Source organism: Paramisgurnus dabryanus, chromosome 10, assembly GCF_030506205.2.
Source record: "Paramisgurnus dabryanus chromosome 10, PD_genome_1.1, whole genome shotgun sequence".
Classification (NCBI taxonomy): Eukaryota; Metazoa; Chordata; class Actinopteri; order Cypriniformes; family Cobitidae; genus Paramisgurnus; species Paramisgurnus dabryanus.
The window spans coordinates 3,449,451-3,463,646 of record NC_133346.1 but is presented as its reverse complement, the minus strand read 5'-3'; the positions used below and the strand labels follow the sequence as shown (position 1 = coordinate 3,463,646).

At 38.5% G+C, this 14,196-nt stretch overlaps 1 protein-coding gene across 8 annotated transcripts in view; it reads right to left on the bottom strand.

The window, feature by feature from the left end:
* pitpnm2 (phosphatidylinositol transfer protein, membrane-associated 2) overlaps nucleotides 1-14,196 on the bottom strand; it is a 70,637-nt gene that overhangs the window by 30,593 nt on the left and 25,848 nt on the right. The gene's annotated exons all lie outside the window — the stretch shown is intronic.

The window sequence follows — 14,196 nt, the reverse complement described above, 5'->3', positions numbered from 1 at the left end:
ACTGTATAGGTAGCCTGAAAGCAAAATGTATTATTAGCAAAATGCATTAATATTTAATAAGCTAATTCTGGATGCCAACTGATTTAATTCATTTGATATGAACCTGTCAGTGATACAACACCAAAACCTGCTCTATTATTACCAACTAAAACTGACAACAACAGTGCTATTCATATCAATTCACCCATCCGAGAGACATTGGCACAAAGCTCTGCGATTGGTATTGTATAAAATTAGGTACGGTTCTGGCAACGCTGCTGAGCTATGACGTCTAGAAGACCCACTGTGCCATTCAGAGCAGCACATGCCATTAAATGCACCCTGCCTGGCAAGGTCATTTTATGGCAGCTGGCAATATCCAGTGGCCATCACCATGGCAACTTATGACATCATCGAGAAAGAATGACTGGTAAAGTAGTTTTTGGCCTTAGGAAAGGAGGGCGCTAATGATGCAAGTGTCGGGGATTTTTCCAACCCGCGGGTCCCGTTTTTATGAAATAACTTGGTCCACCCCAGCCCGTCCTGCATCACTGTATCTATTTGTACAAAGCGCCCCGCCCTCCAACCATTTAATAGATATACTAGGCATTGTAATGTAAATGAAAACAGGATTTATTTCAGCCCAAAAGTGCTTGGAAACAGCCATTAGATTACATCGCCTTGTAAACGGGCAGCAACATACGCTTAAGAACATAAAAACCAGTGTGGTCATATTAATAACAAGATAATTATAAACATTTTCAACATTTACAAAGCAGCATCTATTTATAAATTTCCAACTTTAATTTCTGTTTGTTTTGTTGTTGTGGCTAGTGGCGAAAGCCAAAGGTTTGGGGACATCACACAAGTTACGTTTCTAAGTAGGCCTACGTATTTTAACCTTACCCACAGGTTATGAAACGACCCACAAATTAATAGTGGGCGCGCCTTTAGTAATGTTGGTTTGGTATGAAATAGGCCATAAACTTGGTCCTGTCGTTTTAATTGGCACTCACTGTCAAACATAAGGAACAGCCAAAAATAACAATTTCGACTAGGGGTGCACAATATTAAAGGGGACATTCGGTATACTAAACTTTCGCAATTCTTGCCGGTGTCCGATATGCTAATGCTTTAAGATTGTACAATCAATGCAAACTATATTAATATATAATGAAAATTATAACTTTATTATATAAAATATTCTTTATCATCTTCCACACATCACATAATCTCTCTACTGTCCACATCAGACTAAAATGTATAGACTTAAAATACATGCATAACTTGGAGAATTAAAAAAGTTAATAATTGCGAACCATTGGTATTTGCATATTGCCATGTGCACATTTGGGTGATTCTTGCGAAAATAGACTTATGAGATGTCATGAAATATTTTGAACATGATTTCAAAATGACATCATACAAATCAATTTTGTTGTTTTATTCCACATTTAAGAGGAAAATTTTCATTATGCAACATGACCATGACTGGATTTGGGTTCTTTGACATGGAAATATTTATAATTCAAAAATCTAAAAAAATAAAAAGCTTCAGTGCATGTTATACTATAAACAGTAAAGAAACATGTGGTATTTGGTGATCATTGGTAAATGTAGAGACAATAATAAGGAATATAAATGTGTCCAAGACCAATGTTCTCATCCTCCGCAACAATTTTCAATCATTGTTTAAGCCCTCAAGGAACTAACATTTAAAAAAAAAATTTGTTGTAAGAGACATAATTGACTGTGACACTCGAGATGGCTACCAGGTAAGCAGTTCATATTTTTTCTCTCCAGATAAAAGTTAAAATTTTGTTTGTCATAGTACCTAGACAACTTTTTAGTTCTCATTACCGAAACATGAGTTTGTAAATGCATATATTTAATGTAATATCATGTTGCGGTAATGATAATTTTTGATAATGATAATCTAAAAAATGTAAATAATTCTATAAGAAATATTTTTAAATCCTCAAAAAATAATGGCTATAGTTCAGACCTTAATCTTATATGTGCAAAAAAATTGGCTTTTTAAAAATTCTGATGCTGGACACCTTCTAAATCTGGATTTCGTGAGAATCACCCATTTGTGATATTTCGGTATTTTGTGCATTCTCTGACATTTGGCTTAAATGTCAGGTGTGGAGTAACCGTACATTATCATTTTTTCAGTTTCCGTTTAAAGTAATTGCCACTGATGTGGATCTAATTGTATAATTGTAATGTGGCCTCTGTGTTTGAATAAAGCTCCTGATGACAGGGCAGGGCAGGACCGGCGCTCTCGCAGGACAGAAGGCGATGTAGATCCCATCAGCCGTGACTCTGCATTAGCGAGATGATAGCTGAGAGATTAAAAGCAGACAATGTTACTTAAGACCTCCATTAAGAGAAAGTTTGTGCCAGCAGAAAGTCAGACAGTTTTCCTGACGTCCGGGTGGTCTCATGAGATGTCAGCAGGGTCAGTTAATGCAAACGCAAGGGTACAGAAAGTGTGGTGGTATTACTGTAGATGTCAGCAGACGGCCACACAGTTGAGATGGATCTTCTGGTTCATTATTAATGTTAAAGTTATGTCGATTATTCACTGCGATTATTGATTGTAGTTATCAAATTTAGCATGAATTACCGCACCAAAGCCAAATAATGACAAAATGGACTGCATCTTTAATGCTTTTTACTCTTAGTTTAAAGAACATTTAAGGATTTATAAGATGCTTTTACAAAAGCACACGACTTACAAAAGTACTTGATTTATTGTAGGGACGCAATAGGATGTTTCAACAAACATTCGAAAAAAATATTTTAAAGGGGACATTTGACTTTTTTAAGATGTCAAAAAAACCTTTGGTATCCCCAGAGTACATAAGTTTAAGCTCAAAATGCCATATAGATAATTTTGTTATAATATGTTAAAATTGACACTTTGAAGGTGTGAGCAAAAATGTGCCGTTTTTGGGTGTGTTTTTTTTAAATGCAAATAAGCTGAAGAAATGCAAACACTGAGTGCATTTACATGCAGTCTTACGCAGATAATGCTTAATAACTGTGGAAAGCAAAAACCAATCACCAAAGGTAAGTTTTTAGTTCATTACCCCGCTTTCACGTTGCATGCAAACACCTTAACCGGCTTTCTCAGTTTTGTTCATGCACACACAGTATAGCTTATATTAGTCCTTCCAGAAAAACCCTGAGTTTTTTTGTGATTTTTGCAGCAAAAATCCTTGATCTTGCGACACGTTTTCTAAAAAAAATGCAATGGAATATGCTGAATATTTATGCAATTTCATGCAATGAAATTCCAGGAACTTGCAAAAACGACGGGAACTTGACTTGCAAAAACGGCGGGGAACTTGACTTGCAAAAACGGCGGGGAACTTGACTTGCAAAAACGGCGGGGAACTTGACTTGCAAAAACGGCGGGGAACTTGACTTGCAAAAACGGCGGGGAACTTGACTTGCAAAAACGGCGGGGAACTTGACTTGCAAAAACGGCGGGGAACTTGACTTGCAAAAACGGCGGGGAACTTGACTTGCAAAAACGGCGGGGAACTTGACTTGCAAAAACGGCGGGGAACTTGACTTGCAAAAACGGCGGGGAACTTGACTTGCAAAAACGGCGGGGAACTTGACTTGCAAAAACGGCGGGGAACTTGACTTGCAAAAACGGCGGGGAACTTGACTTGCAAAAACGGCGGGGAACTTGACTTGCAAAAACGGCGGGGAACTTGACTTGCAAAAACGGCGGGGAACTTGACTTGCAAAAACGGCGGGGAACTTGACTTGCAAAAACGGCGGGGAACTTGACTTGCAAAAACGGCGGGGAACTTGACTTGCAAAAACGGCGGGGAACTTGACTTGCAAAAACGGCGGGGAACTTGACTTGCAAAAACGGCGGGGAACTTGACTTGCAAAAACGGCGGGGAACTTGACTTGCAAAAACGGCGGGGAACTTGACTTGCAAAAACGGCGGGGAACTTGACTTGCAAAAACGGCGGGGAACTTGACTTGCAAAAACGGCGGGGAACTTGACTTGCAAAAACGGCGGGGAACTTGACTTGCAAAAACGGCGGGGAACTTGACTTGCAAAAACGGCGGGGAACTTGACTTGCAAAAACGGCGGGGAACTTGACTTGCAAAAACGGCGGGGAACTTGACTTGCAAAAACGGCGGGGAACTTGACTTGCAAAAACGGCGGGGAACTTGACTTGCAAAAACGGCGGGGAACTTGACTTGCAAAAACGGCGGGGAACTTAACTTGCAAAAACGGCGGGGAACTTAACTTGCAAAAACGGCGGGGAACTTAACTTGCAAAAACGGCGGGGAACTTAACTTGCAAAAACGGCGGGGAACTTAACTTGCAAAAACGGCGGGGAACTTAACTTGCAAAAACGGCGGGGAACTTAACTTGCAAAAACGGCGGGGAACTTAACTTGCAAAAACGGCGGGGAACTTAACTTGCAAAAACGGCGGGGAACTTAACTTGCAAAAACGGCGGGGAACTTAACTTGCAAAAACGGTGGGAACTTGCAAAAACTGTTTGCAGCTTTTTTGGCTTTTCATTGATGTTCATGTCGCGTAATAAATTACATCACTTTATAACGTTCCCATGGCAACAGGGGACATGGCTGCGCTTATGTGAAGTAAATGCAAAATTTTTTCACCTTTCTGCTAAGATTTGCGTGACTTTTTGCTAGGAAAATACTTTGATTATAAAATCATGCAAGCCCTGCATATGTTGTGTGCAGATATCTGCAATTTATGCGGCGAATGTGCAGTGTATTTAAAAAATGCGGCCGCCGCATAAATACGCAGACTTTGGCTGATTATGCATTGAATCATGCGATCGCATAATCACATTTTTCTGAAGGGACTGTTACATACAACAATATGCTTTTTGAACAACTATGTTACTGTAGGCGGTGACGTAATGCCTACGAGACACCTGAAAAATCTCCAAATCCCATATAAATGCTGTTTTCTGCATAGCCGGTTTATTGATTTGCATGTAAACGCATGAAAACCGGTTTCTATAATAAGCAGATTTCTAATTGTTATCCACTTATTCTGTGCATGTTAATGCACTCACTGATTGCCATAATGGTGGTTCGTTGAAAGTGAAACTCAATTGTGCTGTCAATTATTTTCTCTTTCTCTCTGCACTAAATGGCGTGTCGTGGTTGGATAGTGCAGATTAAGGGTTGGTATTATTATAATAAGATCCCCTTTTGACATCACAAATTTCAATGACCTATTTTTTCACATATTTGCAGAAAATGTTTACTGGGTTGTTCCTTTTCACATTTTCTAGATTGATAGAAGCACTGCGGACTCAATTATAGCACTTAAACATGGAAAAGTCAGATTTTCATGATATGTCCCCTTTAACACAAAACGATTTATTGCAGCATCAGAAGTAATGCTCAGAGGTATTACAAAACAAATACGGGTTCTAGATCAGCATGTTTGATGGGTATTTGATGATCTATTATCTATTGGCTGAGAGCATCGACACGAGGAAACACAAGCACCAGAAATATCTGTCAGCTGCCCACATGAGGAATATAACAGTCAGCAAAAGGCTAAAGAGTCTCACGGCCGAGACGCCTCACAAATGCTCTTGGTCTCAGCGTTTTTTAATACATCTTCGATCACCATATATGTGATGAGTAATGCATTTCCGTTGTAAAAACCCAGATCTGTGCCACCAGGGGAATAGCGGCCGTGCCTCTCTCAATGTCAGAGAAAAACCACAGCATCTCTCTCTTCTTCTGCCACAGCATCACTAAAACGCTCAGTCAGGTCTGACGTCAGGTCATAGTGCACCGTTCAGATTTGACTTTTGAATCCGAATTCAATTTGAATCGAGGTGAACTTAAGAAAGACTTAAAATGAACTTGGACTTAAAATCGAAAGGAATTCATAACAGTTGTAAGTGCAGTTAGTAACAATTTTTTTAAATTTTACACCGCTTTACAGGAATGCTTTAATGTACCCCACATATTGATGTGATTATTTTATAAAGTTATTTGAAAGCAACATGATATAAAGCAGTGTTGGGGTGAGTCTGCATGACAAATGTAAATGTTTTATAAGGCTGTGTTAATTATTTTGACATTTCTAAACGAAGGTAAAAGTTCAATCATTTTAAAACCCATTTTAGGAAATATAAAGTGACCACCCTGAATTTCTTAGAATTGCAATTCAATAAACGGCTTCCTGTCATTCTAATTTAACATCCTGTTATGTTTGGCCAAATGAACTTGAATTCACAGTCACTTTTAACACACAAGCTGCATTCTTTCATCTTATGCGCCTGGATCAGTTTGGCTGTTTCGAGTCGGACACCACAGGCTGACAGAGCGGATCGCAGCGGTGCAATCGCGTCCTCTGGTCTAAATATGAGAGAGGCGAGGTGTCGACAGCTGGAGGTGACAGAAAGTGTAGACAGACAGATAAATGTCAGGCGGGAGAAGGAACAGGCGACAGAGACGGTGAACACTGGGCTGCAGGGTCTGTTTTTGCTCATCCGCCCAGTGTGAAAGCACTAGCAATTAATTATGAGGTTGATGGATGACATCAGGACCTCAATGACTTACTGTACACACACACACACGCACACACACGCACACACACACACACACACACACACACACACACACACACACACACACACACGCACACACGCACACGCACGTACATACACTCATGGTGTTTCAATTATATTTGTATTCTTTATATCAGATTGATACTTTATTGCATCAACACTTCTCAACCTATTTTTGCTACATGGCACGCACACAAAAATGACTTTGTATATAATATACTACAGAAAATAAAATATGAAGTCAAAAACTATACAGTTTGTATATAAATACAGTTTAAGTTATAAACCATCTGGCAGTATATATATTTTTATATGTCTGTCTGTCTGTCTGTCCGTCTGTTTTCAACTGTCTGTCAGTAAGTCAGTCAGTCAGTTTGTCTGTATGTGTGTATGTATGTCTGTCTATATGTCTGTCTGTCAGTCTATTCATCCTTCTATATATCAGTCTATCCATCATTCTATCTATCCAACTAACTCTGTCTGTCTATCTGTCAATCAGTCTGTCTATGTGTTTGTCTGTCTGTCTGTCCATCTGTCTGTCAGTAAGTCAATCAGTTTGTCTGTCTGTGTATGCATGTCTGTCTATCTGTCCATCAGCTGTCTTTCAGTTCGTTTGTAAGTCAAGCAGTCTTTCTCTGTCTCTGTCTGTTAGTCTTTGCTTCCGTCCGTCCATCTATCTATCCAACTGTCTGTCTGTCAGTAAGTCAGTCTGTCTGTCTGTCTGTCTGTGTGTATGTCCGTCTATCCATCATCCGTCTGTTTGTCTGTCCATCTGTCTGTTTGTCCGCCAGTTCATCCATCCGTCCATCTGTCTGTCTGTCTATCTATCTTTCTGTCAGTCTGTATGTCTATCTGTCTGTGTCTTTCTGTGTGAATGTCTGTCTATCTATCTATCTATCTGTCCGTCCGTCCGTCCGTCCATCCATCGGTCTATCTATCTGTCTGTCTGTCTGTAAATCTATCTATCTATCTATCCGACTGTCTGTCTGTCAGTAAGTCAGTCTTTCTTTCTGTTTGTCTGTCCGTCTGTCTGTCTGTCTGTCTGTCCGTCTATCCATCACCTGTCAGTTTGCCTGTCCATCTGTCTGTCTGTCTGTCTGTCTGTCTGTCTGCCTATCTATCTATCTGTCTGTGTCTGTCTGTGTGAATGTCTGTCTATCTATCCGTCTGTCAGTCCATCTGTCATCTGTTTCTGTCTGTCTGTCTGTCCGACTGTCTTTGTCTGTCTGTCTGTCTGTCTATCCATCCTTCTATCCATCTATCTATCCGACTGTCTGTCTGTCAATAAGTCAGTCTTTCTGTCTGTCTGTCCATCTATCCATCATCTGTCTGTCTGTCTGTCCGTCTATCTTTCAAACTGTGTCTGTCTGTCCGCCCGCCAGTTAATCCATCTGTCCATCTGTCTGTCTGACTGTATATCTATCTATCTGTCAGTCTGTCTTTTCATCTTTCAGTCTGTCCATCTGTCCGGCCGGCCGTCTTTCCGCCTGTCTGTCTGTTTATCTATCTACCAGTCTGTATGTCTATATGTCAGTCTGTCTGTCTGTCTGTCTATGAGTCAGTCAGTCTCCCTATCTGTTTGTGTTTCCATCTTTCAGTCTGTCTGTTTGTGTGTCTGCCTATGTATCCATCAGTCTGTCTTTCTATCAGTCTGTCTGTCAGCTAGTCAGTCTATTGATCGATATACATACTCAAATTAAACCATAGACTCTGCATAGACTATAAATAACATGAAAAATGTACTATGCAAAATGAATAGGACAACTGTCAAAAGTTACATACTACACTATCTCTCTGGGATTTCTTTTAGGTTTTGTTGTTGAGTCGGAAATAACTGCACAATGCAGGAGACTCTTATATTTATGTTTAATACTCAGGTTTGTTCAAATCTCCAACCCTGACTATGAGCAATATTAAACCAAGCACTCCAATACTGACAGACTTAAAGCAGTAATTCACAACAGAAACATTTAATGATCCTGGAAATTTGTCACATCGCACCCAGTCAGGACGTCTGTGCCAGACTCACAAACACAGCACATCAATACTCTCATTTCAAAACACAATTCAACAAATCTCCTCCATCCAGACACAGCCCAGCTCCAGACACGATCAATCATTTACAACAATACCCATCCTCACACTGGACTGAATATGATAGCAGCTCCAATGAGTAACCCGGTCCAGTTTCATCTTTAATGGTTAAAATGTTGTTTATTTAGCAGCATTTTATATCTACATTTCTTTGACTGATAAGACAGTGCACAAGTATATGTGATGAGAATAAAGACTATAAAATTAAGATATTTTAAAGATGCATGATTTCTGTGGAACATACGTATACATAACAAAAATACACATGTGACCCTGGAAAATCAGTCATAAGGGAAATTTTGAAATTGAGATGTATGCATCACCTGAAAGTGGAATAAATAAGCTGTCCATTGATATATGGTTTGTTAGGATGAGATGATATTTGGCGGGGAAACAACTATTTGAAAATCTGGAATGTGAGGGAGCAAAACATCTAAATACTGAGAATTAAAGTTGTCCAAATAAAGTGCTTAACAACACATAACTAATCATAAATACATTTTTAATATATTTATGGTAGAAAATTTACAAAATCTTCATGGATACTTCATATCCTAATGATTATTGGCATAAAAAAATCTATAATTTTGACTTGTACAATGTATTGTTGGCTTTTGCTAGATAATAAACCCCTGCCACTTACTTGTAAGACTGGTTTTGTGGTCCAGGGTCACATACACAAATAACATAAAATCCAGATTGCTTCCATTCATAATTGAAAAAAATATAATAATGTATAAAAAATAATACATCCTGTTTTCTAAAGCCATATGATAACTTTGTATCAGGAAAAGACTGAAATTCAAGTTTCAGAAAACAGATGTCGGTAACACTTTATTTTACGGTGTCTTTGTTACACATGCTACATGTAATTATTATAGTAATAACAGTTAATTATGCATAATTACATGCAACTAACCCTCAACCAAACCCTAATCCTAACCCCAACCCTATAGTGAGTACATGTTGTAAATGATTATTACTTAGTACTTAAATGTATAATTACACTGTAACAGTGATACCATAAAATAAAGTGTGACGCAGATGCTATGTACACACCAAACGCAAAGCATTGCGTTCCTCGCTCTAGATTACTCGGGGAATTTAAGTTTCCGTCATTCAAAATTTTTTCGCTGGAGTTGAACATTTTCAACTTACGCAAAGACGCGTTTGAGGCAAATAGTGTGTGTTTTTGTGGCAAAGGCGCCCCCAATTCACCCCGCGCGAGTTTGCATCTATTCACTGTTTTTTATTGAATTTCTATGTAATCTACTCGCGCAAATCATTGAATTCGTGTTTGGTGTGTAATATTGCTTTTGCAAATGTTATAACACATTACGCAACAGCTATAATTATACTACGGAGCCCCTTAAGGGGACATGGAGCAAAAATTTAATAAAGTTTAGTTTTCTGTGCGCACGTGAAACTATTGCATTTAGTTTCGCATGCTCACGTGAAACTTTGGCATGCGCACGTGAAACTATCGCTTTCACGTGCGCACGCAAAAGTTTCACGTGAGCACGCAAAACTAAACGTAAATAAAAATTCGGCCCATGGAGGTTTCGCAAGAGCACATGAAACTAAACTTTACATTTTTTTACTCCATTGTCACCTTAGGGGCTCGGTATTATACTAATCTAATAATAAAAGAAAAGTCTTTAGAAGATAGGAAAATTTTTATTTTTTATAATTAATTTCTAACTCAGCCTGGTTTTGGTTGAATAAAATCTCTACTTTGTGCATTTGAAAAGTAAATTCAGTACTAACGTTTTATTTTATTTTTAAATACAAAGGACACAGATCAGATGGTAAAAAACGTACGGTATGTTATGCAGAACTCCACTCAGCATTTATGTCCAAAATACAGTAATATAAACTAAATAAAGATGGATAAGACAGCATGCATTGCCAGGCTCATAATAGCGGAGGTGTGACAAAATGCTTGGCATATAAAGTGTGGCTACTGTGACTAACTGAAGCTAAAGTTTATTACCCATTTCACATGGACTTAAAAATTAAAAGGCCCTATAAGGAGCATGCAAATATTTTTTACCACCCGGGATTTGCCAATACTCGGCTGCATTCTTAATTTATCATCTTTAAATGATGCATGACAAACAAACTCAGCCCTATATGGATACGGATGGGTCCGGATCATGTGAGAGGTTTAACCTCGGCACGCTGCACCTTCACTGCCCATCTGTGGATAACAGAAATCACGGGAGTGAAGTTGCCCTGGCAACAGGCTTGCATCATCATGACCTCTTCCTCCATCTCCCCTCTCACACTGCAAACAAATGACTGCAGCGAGCGCCACGCTCCGGCTGATGTCACTGGTAACCACGGCAACCGGAGCTAAGCTGTGACGCTGCAGAGGAGGGGGTCTTACCGAAGGGGGAAGAAAAAGAAAAGAGGAGATTGAGGGATACGGATGTGTGATGTCGTTGTGACGGCAGCTTTAGAAATTCCTGCGGCGGGCCGAGTTTCTTCAGCATGCGATGTTGCCAAAAATAACCTTTCTGACAATATGCAAAGTGCATTGGCTACGAAATTGCCCGATAGCCGAAATGTTGAAAACATACAATAATTTCAATGCATCCCCGAGCAGTTTCTCACTAAATAAAAAAAATATTTGAATGATTTTACGTACTTGCAGCAAATTTGATTCGACTGTATATAAAAACAACATTTACATGCAAAGAAACTTTAACCTAAAATTTTTTATTTATGAAACATGGCACACAGGGATGATTGCAAAGGAATCGATTCATAAACAAACAGTGTGACACGTATTTAAACTCGCAATTCTAGCCCAAACTTAATGGCCAAATAAAAATGCATTAAAAGTGCATTTAAAACAACTGCGGTATTCAGAATCATGCTTATGTATTGATTTAGCTTGCCAAAGAAAATTACGTTTGATAGATCAATTACTAAACAATTTCCTTCATGTAAAACACTCAACAACACAATCTTAACTCGCAAAACACACACACAACGCATAACTCATCTGTGATGCGTCATACACAAACAAAAAACCAGCGCTGATACCGACCGAGATGCTTTTATTTTCCACCAACACTGAACATCTGCTTTCTGACCACAGTTGTGCTTTGTGACATGATGCTAATGGGTACGACTAATGTAGAATCGGGACACAAACGCACACCTGCCGGTTTAACACTACACTAGTGAGGTCATTTTGTCGATGCTTGAGCGAGCCAAACTGTATTCAGGCCCTCGGCATGCTCATTAGGCAAATGCTGCGATGGCACGTCTGCAGATGGTGCTTCAAAAAATCTGGGCTCGAAACGAAGGTGTTAAAAAACCTTATGCAAGGTTAGCATGCTAACGTGTTGATTGTTTTCGAATCTCTGCGTCTGCACCGTCAGTCATACGGACATCTGATGACTCACGCTTTCAGAAATCTGCTCACGAGGCTTCTCGTTCCCACAGGATTTCGAATCTTTTAGTCAACATTGCTTAGGCCAAACCTGACAGCACACGTGTTTATATTTAGCATGCGTGTCGCAATCGGACGTTACATCTCAGCTGTCCACGGTGGTCAGATGTTTAATACCACGCTGACAACATCACTGAAAGACAGCTGTGTTGACAGAGTACTAATTAACTTTACAAGAGCATTCGGAGAAAACCGAGAACGTGGGCGAAACCCTTCATCTTCACTTCCAATGGCTCGGTTACAGCTGCGACCGCATGTTCATCTCAAGTTTGCGAGATCTCTCTGAACGCACTGGAATTGTGTTCATTTATTAGCTTTAATGCAAAACTCAAAAAGCATTTGACTAAATACAGACATTTATTCGGTTTTAAAATATTGTGTCTAGTTTTGCTGACTATGTAGGGAGCTGCTTTCTAAGATAGCATCCTAACCCAATGCTCCACATATTAAGGAGTATCCTTGTCTAAGGATTTAAATATTCATATCAGAATTGTTGAATCTTGCCTATAGTCGACTGATAGTTGAACATCTATATGTGTTTGCATTAGTTAGCAGGGGGACCAGACCAGTTCAACAAACGGTTAACTTTTATTTTCTTTCACAAGCAGCACACAACTTTCAGATAAAGTGACCAAAACCGCCTTTCAAGTGATGAACAAAGACGAAACCTCTGATGCATTTTTATCTTTTTTAAGTTAAATCATTTCATTCGTTAAATAATTTATCATAACATTTTAAAGCCACGATGTGCAAATCATCACAGAAAAATATAACAAAAAAAAACATTTTCTTTAACTTAACCTAAAAAAATAACAAATGTGATCCCGCCTTTGCTACAGTTCAACGATTTTATAAAATATTTAGATTTAGCGCGTCAAATTAGTCATGAACAAAAAAACTACATTTTAGATTGTTACTGTAAATTATAATAGTAAATTATATTTGTTTCAGGAATCTTTTTTCAATCATTTAAAAGTAAACACTGACCATACTATTAAAATCACAAGAGAGACAATCGTCTGAGGCATAAATATAAGTTCAGTGCAGATATTTTTCTTGTCATTACCGAAATTTCTGAAACAGCTTACCCAGCTCAACTTTTGACAAGGTAACCACCCTGTTTTAAATAAAACTTATACCTGTCAAAAAAATTTGTTTTTCATGTTTAGCTTGATGAACTCCTAAATATGATCTTAAATATGACATGCAGAGCACCTAGCGCATTCGACTAAATTGCATGTGCCAGCACGCAACAGCGCAACATCGATACAACGAAGACCAATCCAAAATTTACAGACTTAAATTTTAATAAAACTTTATAATAAATAAAAACCACAATAAAGGTCAGTATTCAAGTAAAGTGCAAAACAAATGTGTACAAAAAGTGCAGGGATAAAAACACAAGTCACAAATATTTAAATCAGATAACCCTGTCCCTGAGTGATCTATTAATAAAATAAAGAAATTATTAAAATAACGAAAGTATAGCCAAAATTGCCAACTTTGTCTTTTTAACTGCAGAAACAAAAAGACAACTGCTTCGCAATGGTTTATTAACCTGTAGAAACATCTTCCGATATGGACATGTTGTCCTGTATCGGAGGTTGTTGGATTTATTCATGCACATCAAAAATGTTTTATATATTATTTGCATAGCATTATCATGATAGGCTGTATAATAATATATTGGGAGAAAGCTGTTGTATATGAAATTAGATAATGTGCACCCTTATATAGCCAAAACTGAATGATCCTCATTTTATAACACATCTGCGACGATTCGACTGAAATTGGCAGTCCTATTGAATAGGGGTGCGACGAGATCTCGCAAGATTAAATGAGTTTCGCGAGATTTCTTGTAAAGGTGAAATGCTGGCCATTTCTCAAATAAAAGACTGCATCCTTCAGAGGTTGCATTTTTAAACTGCATTTACTTCATAAAGACTGTATTATTAGAGAATATTAACAATTATAAAGTTTACTAATTATTTAGTTAATCGCAACTTGTAATATGCTCACGACATGCGAATGTAATGCTCAGATAATTAAC